The sequence below is a fragment of the Amblyomma mixtum genome, chromosome 5, assembly GCF_055824585.1.
Source record: "Amblyomma mixtum isolate Tamu chromosome 5, ASM5582458v1, whole genome shotgun sequence".
Classification (NCBI taxonomy): Eukaryota; Metazoa; Arthropoda; class Arachnida; order Ixodida; family Ixodidae; genus Amblyomma; species Amblyomma mixtum.
The window spans coordinates 61,407,950-61,422,516 of NC_143016.1; the positions used below are offsets into that span (position 1 = coordinate 61,407,950).

At 47.0% G+C, this 14,567-nt stretch overlaps 1 protein-coding gene across 1 annotated transcript in view; it reads right to left on the minus strand.

Annotated features, from left to right (window-relative positions):
* Positions 1 to 14,567, minus strand: part of LOC149342397 (solute carrier family 22 member 7-like) — a 60,526-nt gene that overhangs the window by 33,200 nt on the left and 12,759 nt on the right. The window lies entirely within an intron of this gene.

The window sequence follows — 14,567 nt, forward strand, 5'->3', positions numbered from 1 at the left end:
GACAGTTATCCTAACCCTCTCGGTATCTAGAGCTCTTGCATAGCGAAACAAGCCCAAATGGCTCAGAAGCGAACATGGTGGCCTGTATATTTTTAACAAGTGCCCTAGTTCCCTGCTGCACAGAACACATACACAGAGGGCAATATATCTTCATGGGAACAACCGTTACTCAAGACAGTAGACCCCTCATCGCTCTTCGCACGTCTTAATTACATCAACTGTCCAGTGCGGCTGATACATATCGCTGAAAGTCTTCATTTCAGTTTTTTTGTCTGTTGAAACAGGAAGCCTTGACCGTATTTTCATTTCCTGTAGTGTTGTATTTCCCTGCTGAACAATCTGCGCGTATGTCCCTGATTAGAGCAGAAATTTTGGGGAGTTGGTTGGTATGCATGGTGGAAAAGAGCGTGAAGACGACGGCAGGACGAAGAGCCAAAAGGATGAGCGCTCCCAACTGAAAACTTATTCCTAAAAGTGCAGGTATGAATAGAAAAGCATGAAAAGACTGAACAGATGAGAAAAAAATACACCAAAGCAGCAATCGTAAACAGAAAGATTCGCCGAACAGCAGAAGTCAGAAAGAAAAGAACATAAGCAACTCAGTTACTTCTCTGATAACTCAATGCAGACGCCAAAAGCTCTAGTTCTCTATCAGTCAACGCCACTGAAGTCTCGCTGATTCAGATTTCCTGGCAAATGCATATGTGAAGGCTCCACCGGTTCACGGACTATTTGCTCTCGGTGCCTGTAATGAATCGTCACTTTTGCAAACAAACGTGTGCATTTTTTTTTCCTTTTCTTTCTGCCGTTGATCCCGCACGTGCGGCAATGCTTCGGCAGACTATTAATTAAGCCCCAGTATAGCAATGTGCTGTTACCTAACCTGTCGTTTACACATCGGCCGGTTTATCCGATGCACGTAGAACCACATGACAACGGCAACTTGCAGACTACCCCGACGCCTCAAGTGACAAACAGAGCATTGTGCTTAATGCTGCACCGGTTCTTTTGTTTTTCTTTTGCCACCATCATCCTGCTCGCTCCGCACCTTAATACATATTTTGGAATATTTTGAGGGAGCCCAAAAGGCTACTGGGACGTTATATCGTCCTTGTGGTTTCTTGTCCTGTCGTCACCTTCGCGCGATTTTGCCACCATGTGTCTCACAATGCAGGGTTGTCAGGTCCTAAATTTTAAAAGTAGCCACAAAAAGCTGAAAAGTAGCCAAAAAAGTAGCCAACCAGCTGCCGAATTGTCAAAAGTAGCCAAAAGTAGCGCCAAGGTTGCAGAAAAGCGTCACGAGAAGCATAAAGTGCGCACAGAAATATATAATTCTTGTAGGACGCAGGGTAATTTGTGAATGCGAATAATTCTGAATTACAAAAGCATCGCAAATCAAATGAAAGGAAATACATGAACACCATGGGACAGAAGCACGAAAACGAAGGGAAAGAGAGTGTGGAAAAGTAATCAGAACAGTTTTTCTTTTTTTCAGAGGAGAAATAATTGGTGTTCCTAAGCCACAGCCATGGCAATTTTAATTCCCAGATATATATATATATATAAGATATGGCATGCCTGGCAATGTTTTTTGCATGAAATTTCTTCACTGCTCCATAAACAAGGGTTTGATTTGATGCGCCTATTTCTTTTTCCGTTTCTCTCCTGTGATATTTTTTCAGCTTTATATTGCAAAAATAGACTGATCGCCACATGCAGTTCATATGTTCTAAAGGCGTAGAAAGCATAGCCTTGGTCAAATTTTTTCAGGTCACATGGCTTCCTTTTCAGCCGTATACTGGGGAACTCATGGCTCTCAGGATATCGCTGTACGATACGAAGAGCCTTCGTCATCGCATTTCAAAGCCTTTTGCTCTTCCCCGTTCCCCAGTAATCGTCTAAAAAGAAACCGTATTTGCCCTGAAAAATTTTAACCAAGACTGTAATTCTCAGCATCATCATGTGCGGCCGATCAACGCGCTTTGAACTAGTATTCAACTGAGGAAACAAGGTATATCAGCTAAGTAGCAATTCACATCCTTATTTAGCTGAAGCACATTGAGTGCATTGAGTGCATGATTGAGTGAATGGAGATGGGACATTTCTTATTGCTGGTTCTAAGGAAACCTACATATCAGCATTCCATAGCGGAGGCGTAATCTCGCTTGGGAGAACACAGGAGCCAGTGAACACAGGAGCGAGAAGTATTTTAAGTCTAGGACATGATTACAGGCAAAATTTCAACAAAAAGACCTGCACCGCAGAATAATGGTGTTCGCGTATGGCATTCTGACGCACTCAAGCAAAGATGTATGGATCAATGGCAGAAAAAGAGGCCCATTACAGCCATTTACAGCCCTAACTTCGATTTCAAAAGTAGCCAAAGAGTAGCCAAGTCTGTCGCCAAGCGGTCCTAAAAGTAGCCAATTTGGCGCAAAGTAGCCAAACCTGGCAACCCTCTCTCACTGAGCAGTCAAGCATGTACAATAGACGATATGTGAAATGGGCAGCGCCATCTCTTGTCGCTTCAAAAACTAGGCCCGCGATGTTGGTTTGTCGCGAAGCCGCTATCCGGCGTTGAGTAATCACGTCTGCACTTCGCGCGAAAAGTTAACCACCGGTTCAGTGTTGCACTAAGCCATGCACTCTACCAAAATACAAAATACTATATAGGATGCGTGCGAGAACCAGGTACGTGTCATCTTCTCCTTTATTACTTTTCTTTTACTGTGCGCGAATATCAAATGCAATTTGAGGCATTATGTGTGAGCTCGCCAACCTTTTTGCAGCTCTCGCTGTAGGCGCTGATTTTTCACAAAGTTTATTGGTGATTTCTGTTATAATTACGATACCGACTGTACTCTTTCTTTTCTGTGATCAAAATGATGAGCCAATTTCATGCATTTAGCAACTCTTCGGTCGCACTTTGTTCGGACGTGAACTTATTGACACCTGATTGAAGGGCAAAATAGATCGGAAGGAAGGAAGGGAAGGGAAAACTTTATTTACACTAATGGTTTTTCCTGCGGTTTGGGGCATCTTCAGAGACGTCTTGGTTCTACCCCCAGGAGCCTTCTCTGACGTAGTCGTCCGCCTCTAATCAGTGGTCGGTTGCCCTCAGTCCAGGGCTCCGCTGGCCACTGCCGCCCGTTAAGCTCGCTGTACCAGACCTTGTTGGTCTTCGCAGCGGTCGCTGGACAGCAGAGTCTCCCACTGCTCCGCACTCGGGTTTTGTATTTTGGGGACCACGTCTATGTTTTGGCAGGCTCATGTGATGTGGTATAGAGTAGGTTTTTCGTCGCACCAGGGACATTTGTTCGTGTATATCGTAGGGTGCATTTTGTTTAGTATATGTAGGTTTGGGAAAGAGCCTGTTTGTAATTGTCTCCAAGTGACAGCTTCCTCTCTGCTGAGAGATTTGTGCGGTGGGGGATATCGCATTCTTCTGCCTCTATAGTTTTGTAGTATGGCCGAGTATTCCCTGGGTGCTGGCGCGAGTTCCGCGGTCTCGTCGGAAGCTCGGAAAGTAATGTATCCTCGAGCTATCCTGTCGGGAAATATTTTTACTGCGAAAGCACTTTAGCCGCACTGCGCGGGTTTCAGCGGTGTCTGTGTGAAGCCTTAATTGCGCTGTGTATACAAACTGAGGCAGTTATGCGCCTTTCCTTTTCTCAAAACTAGCGAAAGGTTTAGACTCTGTTGATTTTGAGGAAAGGAAATGTGCATGACTGCGTCCCTGTGTTAGCGACCACCTCAAGCGCGAATTAAGGCAAGTGACCGTGGGGTCCACCTTCAAAAAACCGTGCTTTCGCACAATATTTCGTGCTTAGCAATGATAAACCACCAGCCATTTTTTTTATATTTTTGCGTATAGCTGCCTGAATTTGTAGGTGCACGCCACCGCCTCCTCACAGAGCGACTTAAGTGTCCACTGACCGAGTGAGCCAGTGCTCACAGGCTTCACACTGACACCGATGAAACCCGGGGAGTGTGGCTCTAAGTGTTTTCGCACAATATTTCGCGATCATTGCGCTTCAGCTACGAACATGGATCGCTCGAGCCATGACGCACTGGAGTGCACTCAAAGAATCATGATTACTGCTTAGTTCTCTATGTGCTCAGCTCTTTTTAATGAGAAAGCAGTACTAGACCCATTACGAGAAAAACCCGTGGCGTGCGTGCGTGCGCGCGCGCGTGGTGTCATACGTCACGCCACCGGAAACCGCACAGAGAGTTCGCTCGTGATGTGAAAAAAAAAAAATTAGGCAGTGGCTTATCTCTGGTTAAGCCTGCATATACAAGCGAAAAGCTGCAGTTACGCTTGGTTTGGCGTCATGGCTGTCGCAGTTCGCGCACAATGCACTGGGAGCACCACGATGACGGTGGAAGCATTCGGCCGTCCACACACTGCCTGTGCGGAGCCAGAGATGGAGACGGAAATCGGCGTGGTTAAAATTCAGGGGCCACTTTGGCTCTCTAAAGTGCTGCAAGACGAAAGCGCTTCCTGACGCACTGCCTTTTTTCATTTTTTAATTGTTTTCAATTGTTCATATTTTTTCATTTTATTTTTGATTTGTTTATTTTCTTAATTTTATTGTTTTTTCTTTATATTTTTATTTTGCTTTTTTATTTCCTTCCTGTTATTTTTATTGTTTTTCTTTTTCTTATTGATATTTTTTTTATTCTTTTAATTTCATTTGTGAGAGCCATGCATTCACTAGATACGCCTTTATCAATGCTCAAACCTCGAGCATTCGTGGTGGAGGGAAAAAGAAAAAAAGCATTCGTGGCGGAGTTGTAGCGTCCCCGCTTCAAATGACGAAGGCCCTGGTTCGATTCCCAGCCTCGACGCAGTTTCTTTCTAAGTAGCGCGCGGCTGCATCGAAAGGTCAAACGGTGGCGAGGAGTAGCGCGCGCAGCGGTAGCGACGGCGCACATGCGCAGTTGCACGCGGCTGCGGCGAAAGGTCAGGCGACAGTCAGCGGCGACGGCTGCGGCCACCTGCGACGCATCATCAGCGTCATCATCATCATCAGCCTGACTGCACCCACTGCAGGGCAAAGACCTCTCCCATGTCTCTCCAATTAACCCTGTCCTTCGCCAGCTGCAACCACTGTACCCACGCCAACTTCTTAACCTTATTAAGGCGGAAGCCTTTAATGCCTCATCGTTGTAAGCAGGAGTTGTCGACAGAAAATGTCACGCTTTTCAATTGGTCGAAATGCTCGTAACGTCACAGTGCGCGAATTTCAAATGGGGCCAATAGTTGTACTTTGGCTAGTAACCATGCAACCAATCAAAGGGATCGTTTAGTGATGCTTAAACTAAGTTGGACTGAGTTTAGTTAATTGCTTAATTAATCAATTAGCCTAATTAAGATAGAGGAGAATGAAGAGGTCAGAAGAAAGAGGAAAAGAAAAGAAAGACGCGCGCCGCAGCGACAACAGCGTCCGCGGAAGGAGACGCTGCCGGAAAAAAACAGATAAGTACGAAGCCGCGTTCGCTCAACCACCACGCACTTCCCCACTCAGTTCGACGTTGCTCGTTTCATATACGTTGTGTCGAACATCCTAGACAGTTCCAACAATTGACAGGTGAATGACAGAACACGATGGATAGAAATACAATAATATAAATATGAAATGGCCCAATTAACCTTTCTAGTTAGACCGCATAAATCAATAAAACCGAGAACGAAATTGGTCGAGTTGGGGAATCGAACCAGGGTCTCCGGAGTGCGATACGAGCACGCTAGCCACTCCGTAATGCCAGCTGAATGGTTTGGAATGAACAAAGGCGCGTCTAGCTAATACGGCGTCTTCGTTCACTCCCATCTTCCCCCTTTCCCTTACGGCGAGGTGCAGGTGTCCACCCAGATATGCGAGAGAGATACATTTCCTTTCCTCAAAAAATAAATTTACCGTCCAGCAAGGCGTACAGCCGAATTGGCGATGGCGTTCTGTGGACTCCCTGGCAGCGTTGCAAGACGCTGTCGCGTTCCACTCTTACAGGCGAAGCTTAGCATGTTAACCACACATCAGTAACACACGCAGACAGCCAATGGACGCGTCATTCGCTGGCAGCACTTGAATCAAAATTCACAACCACATTCGTGACAGAATGCTGTACTAAGGCTTTCGCCTTGCACCACTTTAGTCGTCAAAGTGACTCCTAATTTTTGCCTACCTAACTTTCTGCGACCCCCTGCTACGCTTGCCTTCTCTTGGGACTCTGTCTGTTACCCTTAAGTACCAACGGTTATCTTACCGTCGCACTATATGCTCTGCCCAAGACCATTTCTTCCTTTTGATTTCGATAGGATGTCTTTAACTCACGTTTGTTCCCTCTCCCACGCCACCCGCTTGCGATCTGTTAACGTTACACCTATCATTTTTCTTTCCATAGCTAGCTGCGTTGTCCTTAACTTAAGCTCAATCATTTTCGTCAGCCTCCGCGTTTCTCTCCAAAAGGTGAGCAACGGTACGATACACCTGTTGTATACTTTTCTCCTGGGGGATACTGCTAAACTGCCATTCATGATCTGAGAGAACCTGCCATATGCGCTCCATCCCACTCTTTTTCTTCCAGTTATTTCTCTCTCATGATCCGGATCAGCGGTGATTACCTGCCCAAAGACGTTCCAGCACCTCGCATTACGCTTGGAAACCCACCAAAGCATGCGAACTTCACAGCTGCACACATGGCTTCACCATCGTATCAAGCCCGCAACTGTCCTGGGCTCTTTTTCTATAGTCGAGAGCAGGGTTGCCAGATTGGGCTATTAATAGCCAAATTGGGCTACTTTTTATCCGAGTTGGCGTCAGAAATTTCGTTTTGGCTATGTGGCTACTTTTGGGCTACATCTTTTTCATGCGTGAAAAAAAAAAGTTAAAGCAGTTATAATGTGCTCTGTTACAATTACACAGGGACAGAAATAAAAGGCATGTTAGAATCGAAATTGAGCGTGTCTGCTACAAAATGACAATTTGAAAACGCTGTGTTCGAGAAAACTTATGTGCGTCAGGCAGTCAAGGATCACAGCCTTTCGATTTCTTTTATAAAGAGTGGACACTACATGCAAGTTGCCCCCAGGAAACACTTCACTCCACTGAATCCGTGCACTAACGCCACCAGCGCGCGCGCGCGCGCCACCGAACATAGACTGTTGCCGTCTGCACATGTGAGCGTTCTCCCATTGACGGTGCACTGCGGGTGACCTTGGCGCCTACATTCAAAGATATTACAACATATTATCAAAATTGTAATCGCCTTTACCCTAGCCCATGTAAACGCCTTAAGAAGGCGGATGAGCGGCTCCTTCTCCGCCTTCTCACCAATACATTGCTGTGCCCGGCAGCGCTAAAACATTTTGACCCCTCCTTTAGCGGCAGCTGCCCACACTGTAGTGCAGTGTCTTCTGACACTTATCACATGGTGTGGGCCTGCCCCTCCAACCCCGCTATTCCCCCCATCCCCAACCCAACCCGGGAGGACTGGGAGGCGACCCTGCTCGGCTGCCACGACTTACAGGCCCAACAAGCCTTAGTCGGGCGCGCCCGGGCGGCGGCAACCGCCACTGGGGTCCCATACTAGGGACCTCCACCTAGTGTTTGTAAGGATCGGTCCCTTACGGGCTGATCCAAACATACCTCCTGCTCATTCGTAATAAATGTTTTCACCACCACCACCACCAGAAGAGAGGGAAAACACAGAGAACTTAAGTCTCCCTACGTGGTGCGAATGCGTAAGCATTAAATGCTACTGTTTCGCTTCTATTGCGTGGCTTCGTGATCCTCACTTGTTAACCGTTAACCTAGTGGTTTGGGAGCCCGCGTCGGCTGCGGTAGGTGGCTAGTTGGAAATCCACCGTCAGGCATGTCCTTTTCTTGCATTTGTTATCCTGGCTCTGCGGACACATTCTGCTCAAGATACGCATGAGGCAAGTAAGGCTTACGCATTAATAAAGTCTTTTTCTCTCTCTTCCTTTTCCCGTGGTGGACACAGCAAGCGCGCCACTCGCAAGAGCCTACGTTGTTTTCTCCTGCCTCAGGGAGCACACGTGCAGTCCTCGAGATTCATTTTGCGAGCTACGCGAGAGCGCCGTGTCCGTTGCGTAATCAGCGTGCACTTATACGAAGCCATGGCAGCCATGGCGCCATCCTTCAGTGCGGCGCGGAACCCACTGTAACTAATGAGGGCGGGGGAAGTTAGTGGCATAACATGACATTAGATCCGTTGCTACGAGAACTTTCAGAATGGCCAAGTGGGCGAAGTACATCCGAATCTACAAGAAGGCATAGAAAAAGGAGCCGGAATTCAAGGGTAATATGTTTTTTTTTATGCCAAGCATATTACTACAGCTACACTACAGCCCGTCGAGCGCGGCGGTGAAGCTACCATTGACCTTTAGCGTGACCACGTGACACCACGTGACAACATGACGTCACAGCAGAGGCGAGATGGGCTGCCGGCTCGCGCGGTCGGCCGCGGCGGTGGAGGCTCCACATCAGAGGCGCTGCAGCTGACCACGTTACAACATGACGTCACAGCAGAGGAGAGATGGGCTGCCGGCTCGCGCGGTCGGCCGCGGCGGTGGAGGCTCCACATCAGAGGCGCTGCCTGCTGCTGCTGGGGGTACATCAATATAGTCTATAGGGAATGGTGGCGGTGGTGGAATAACTAAGGGTGTTTCCAATGTACTTTCCATGGGTGCCAAGAATGCTGTTGTAGCCGGTGCTGGGGCAGCGGTTGTACACTCTGCATTGAATTCACCGATTATCCCGTATATAGCTGTCACGGCAATCCTTGCTACACTTCTAGTGGTTGTATTAAAATGACCAAGTATTCAACCAAGGAAAGCCATGTATTACCCAGCCTAGCCATCAATATGCTTCGCATCTGACTAGGCTTAACCTTAGCTAAGCCTCAGCCATTTTTGCTTCTTTTTTTCATTATTGCGAACGTGCTGTTAGACTGAAGATAAAATTGACATAGATTATCATCTAATGGCATATATCCTTGATTTATTCTGAGCTCATGCATATCGTCGAATGTATATAGCTTCAAGATGGCGCATGCTAGATGTTTGAGGTGCCGCTCTCAGTGAGAACCTCTCTCTTAATGCATAAAATTGAAATGTGAGGCTGCGTAAGTATACAGCAAGGTATTTCTACTTTAGATGTGCCTAATCTGCGCGCGAACATTTAAAAGGTGAAATATTTTTAAACTAAAGCTGCGATTGCGTTATATAGCGCCGCCGTTCTGTTGCGCGTGCAGACTGGCTGTTGTCATCAGCCTCAGGTGATATGGCCCACAGCCTCGCCTGCAAAGTGGAACTGCGGACAGATCTTCAGGACCTGGTTAGCCGCACTGGTTAGCGCACATCACGGAGGCGAAACGTAACAACAGAAAGAACACGCCGTGTGGACTACCTCAGACATAATGTGCGGGAAAAAAATCCAATATGTAAATATTCTTGCCGAAAATTTATTAAATATGCATAAGAAATGTCACAAAAACAAATATTTTTGGCTACTTTTGGGCTACGCAAAAATTTCGCCTTTGGCTGCGTTTGGGCTACTACAGAGACAAATTTGGCTACCTGAGGTCGGAGCGATCTGGCAACCCTGGTCGAGAGCGCTTTTAGTGGCAGCAGGAATTGTCGCTACGATACCGCAAGTGAAGCAGTCAGGATCTCGCAGTATGAAAGGAGGAGGAGGAATAAGAGGAAAGGCAGAGAGGTTAACTGGAAGAATAAACGATTTGCTACCCTACTCGATGGAAGGGGGTGAGGGATAAAAAAAAATGAAAGAGAAAGGAGAGTGACAGAAAACTGAAGTCTCATAGAAAGTCAACGTTCGTTAAGTCACAGCCTATCATGCAGGCCAGAAGTTCGCAAGAAGCGGAACAGTGCCTTGGAGGCCTTCACCGCCGACGATCGCCGCGGCCAGTGGCCGAGAATCTTCATTTGCGTCAGTGGGCGTGGATCTAGATGCTCCAGCGCACGGCTGAGAGACTGCCTTTCGGGGCTGTAGGCAGGGCAATCGCAGAGAATGTGGGATATAGTCTCGTATGAGACTCGCGGGAAGTCCTACAGGTAGGAATATCCTAGCTAGGCCTGGCATTAACTATGAAGGACCGCAAGGAATCAAAGTCGACCTGTTTGCGAAGCGTGTGGAACCGATTCATAATCCTACCACTACGTAAAACATGCACCCCATCAATCACAAGGAAATTTAAAAAAAAAACTGCGGCTGTGCGTGTGCCTTTCCTCTTGCAAATTGTGGCTGCTAACAGTGCAATATCTGTTTCGCAAGAGCCTTCCGCGTCGCCAGCTGTGATCCTAAATCAAGCACTTGGAAGTGCGCCGTGCTGTGTAACGGTGACATTGAAAAGCAGAAATGTGCGTCGCGCATTGCAGTTAAAGGGATGGCATTACGTAACAGGCCGGGGGACTGTTTGATTATGCTGCAGTGCACGCAGCTGCTCACGCCGGAGCCGCGAAAGTGTGCACTGTCTGAGAAGTTCCTCCGCGCCAACGCATGCGTTCATATCGCACAAAATATCCGCTCACTACCCAACCAGGAGAATTTTCGTCGACTGGATGCTCGAACCGATGCCTCAATGCGCGCATTAAAAACGACAAAGGCACCGAATTCGACTTGCCGACGTACTTCCCAGAGCCGATTCTCGCCACATTCAGCGCCAAACTTTGAGCGATGGTGAGGACTCGGTTTAAGAGTGCCGGCGCTGGCTAAACGACACAAACGCACCCACGTGTTGTAAATTAGCAGTATACAAGCAGCGCCATGGCTGAAGCTTCGCCCTTAAAATTCTACGCACGGAATCCATAGCAGATTTACCGATATCAAGCAAGGACGCATACCCAACGACTCACCTGCTCGACCGAGCAAATCTGGCGACCAGAAGTTGCGCGCCCGTTGTTGCCGTACCTCCAGACACTTTCGCATGTCGTTTAATGCTTTAGGAATGGACGATATCGTATATTCCTAAAGCATATATCGTCTATTGCGATAGGAACGGAGGTGTGGGTGAATGTCTTATTTGCGACGTCTTTGAAAGCTCGCCATGGCACGTGGCCCTAGCACTGTTTGCAAGACTGTACGTGAGGCCACAAGTTAAAAAGGACCCCGACAGTGGCAAGTTTGTCTTAAATAGGTGTAATATCCGAATTAACCTTCTGCTAAACGTTTTCATTCCCCGTATAATTTTTGCTGGCTTTCTCATTTTATTCTGAACTCCGAGTACACGCAGCCACTGAGCAACGCGCAGCTTACCATCCTCGTTTGAGTCAGCGACATGCAGAGTTGGCTGCAAGATGTCACTGAACAGTTAGTTATTCGTTGGCTGCACAGAAAACTGCGCACAACACTAAGCGGCTTTGTACTACTATACATAGGCAGCAATCTTGATCGAACTCTTCCGCTCCTCCTTGTTTTGACTTTCACCCACTGGTCTCTGCCGCCTCTGACACAAGCTACAGAGGTGGTGAGTAAAACCAAGCACGCAATCTTCAACTCTTCCTGGATCTCACAGGGCTTTCAGCCTTGTAACATCTGAGTCGATCCACCCATTGGTGTCCATCGGTTGCGTAATGCACTCTATACTTCGATTGTAGCCAACAATGGCGATACAAGGGCCGAATTTGTTTTTGCGAAACTTGTGTTTCTGACACCCTACTACCACTCTGACTTGTGCTCATTCCGTTTTCTCGACCATGTTATCGATGATCAGTGAGGCAGATAGACTTAAGAGAAGAATCTTTAGAATATGCCTTCTTTTACTCTAGTGAATAGTTGTGAAGTGCTCAGCTCTCTGCGTCAGTCTTTAAGCGATGCGTTCTCATCACTGACGCTGTGTGCACGAGCGCGGTTACTCTTTTACTATGAACCATGTGCTCATGAAAAGGAGCGCTTTTCAGCTGCATGATCTCGGGGATCTTGTCACGGCAGGCTAGGTTACTGGTCATGGTTACTCGTCAAAGAAGGCGCACTTTGACCGAAGTGTTCGTTTTTTTTTTTTTTTTTTTTTTGCTGAAATAATTTTCTTGCCTTTCTAACACAGCTCACTGGCAACAAATGAGATTTTGGTAACGTGGTGCTTGTTGCTCGTCTAGAAACTCCAAAACCACAACTCCCAGCACAGACTACAGCTCATCTTCGCTCATTCTTCGTGCAAACTGCTCGAGACTGGAACGGCCTGCCATTCGACTCCGTGCACCACTCCGATCCACTGCACTTCAAGGCTGCCATCCAATCTTCCATTAGTGACACATTCAGCCCATCCCTCATGTAATACCCCATTCCTGGGGCATTTGAGGTATTGATAATAAATATATAACTTTGCCTCTATTATCACACCTCAACAAATATCCTGGTCCAAGCACAACTAATGAGTACATGACTAAGCTAAACCTTAGCGTATACAGCTCAGACACGTCTCAGAATTTGCTCCGGAAGGGGCGAACGGTAATGAAAAAAATGGCGCTCAATGCACTGGCACTCATGCTTAGTAGAAGGAAGGCTGGCCGAGTCAGTGGGCTCGAAAGAAAGCGCGTTTGTGTGAACAGCTAGTAGGTTACCCCGGTGACCCTGTGCGATGTGTCAAACCCTTCACAATTCCATGTTTTGTGAAGTTCTTTGCATTTCCGGCGAGACCTCCATTAACGCACAGATGTTTTCCTCGTGGATTACGCACAACAGGCGCCGCGATATTTCAGCAAAATTCGGAGGTGGAATAAAGCGTTTTGTTTTGCGCTTGTCGGGTAGTCGTGTTGGGAAAAGGTCTTTGGGAAGAATACACTATGCGTTCTTTAACTTAGGGCACAAAGCTCAAAACCAAACCCTGGAAAAACACCGAGCACGTGTGACGAATACAGACGTCAGTAACAGTAAACCGCTTCGCCTGAGTGCTAAATGCAGGTGCAGTTACAGTGATCTCCTAGGCCTACAGGATGCATTTTTTTGTGTGTGAAAAGTGCGCAGTAACAGAACCAACCTGCATTCTTGAGAGAATCAGCGCACCGCCAAATTTGCTGTTGTCTCTTGAGGGGTCTTTTGAGCCCTGAATTGCGACATTGCTTCCGTGTGTGGCACGGCTAGTTCAATATACTTTTTCTTTCGGCCTCGCAACCCTGTAAACGTGGGACACTTACTTCGTTCGACGATGGCAAGAATTGAAGCTCTGGTGCTGAATATTTACGAAAGGAACTCTAGCATTGGACGATGTTGTGCAATAAATAACAGAGCTTCGCTTTATCTGCTGTCACTATTCTTTATTTGGTTGATATTTTCGTGTTTTTATTAATACAAGCAAATAAATTTAGCCTGGAACAAAAACAGTGCCCTTTCACGAGTGGCCTTTTTATTTTGCCTTCTCCTCTTTCTTCAACAAGGGGTTCAACTCTGGGTTGAATTCCTTATAAGGGGAGATGGTTTTCAAGCAGTAAAAATTCAGGGGGCACTTTGACTGTCTAAAGTGGGTAGAGGCGGAAGCGTTTTCCGCACCACCTTCGCTGTTTCTGTGGCACCGGTGGCGTCACATATAATTGAGTACTAATTACTAAGAGATGACAAATCACTAATTAATTGTTAATTACTGATTAATGTCTGAATACTAATTAACTGTTAATTAATGAGTCTTAAGCTTCGCCTTTAGGAGTGGAACGCGACAGCGGGTTGTAGCGCTGCCAGGGAGTCCACGGAACACCACCCGTTCAGCGCGATGCCTTGCCCTTTGAACGCAACGCTTTTTGAGGTCGCAGTAATTCTCTGTCATCTCGGTGGACACCTGAACCGCACCGTAGAGGAAGGGAGGAAGTGGGAGTGAAAGAAGATAGATAAAGAGGAGCCGTAATGAAGAAAATGAAAATTGTATTTGAGGAAAGGAAATTACGCAGTAACTGTCTCACAAAATTCAGGGGGGCACTTTTTTTACCTAAAGTGCGGTCACTGATGCCCTTAAGAGTGGAACGCGACAGCGTCTTGAAACTCTGCCAAGGAGTCCATAGAACGCCATCGCCCATTCGGTTCTACGCCTCGCTCGTCAGTAAATTGGTTTTTGAGGAAAGGAAATGTATCTGTCTCTCATTTGTCGGTGGACACCTAAACCTCGCGGGAAGGGAATGGAGGAGGATGAGAGTGAGTGAAGACACCGTATTCACTAGACGCGCCTTTGTTCATACCAAACCATCGAGCAGGCACGGCAGAGTGGGTAGCATGCTCGTCTCTCACGCCGAAGACCGGGGTTCGATTCCTGAGCTCGACCAATTTCTTAATCGGTTTTATTTATTTATATGGCCTGACTAGTAAAGCTAATTAGGATAATTGGGTAATTAAGCAATTAACTAAGCTCAGTCCCACTTGGAGCATCACTATACGATCCGTTCAATTGGTTGCATGGTTACTAGCCAAAGTACAATTGGCCCGGTTTGAAATTCGCGCAATGTGACGTCACGACCGTTCCACCAATTGAAAAGCGTGACATTTTCTGTCGACAACTGCTGCTTACAACGATGAGACATTAAAGGCTTCCGCCTTAAAATAGTA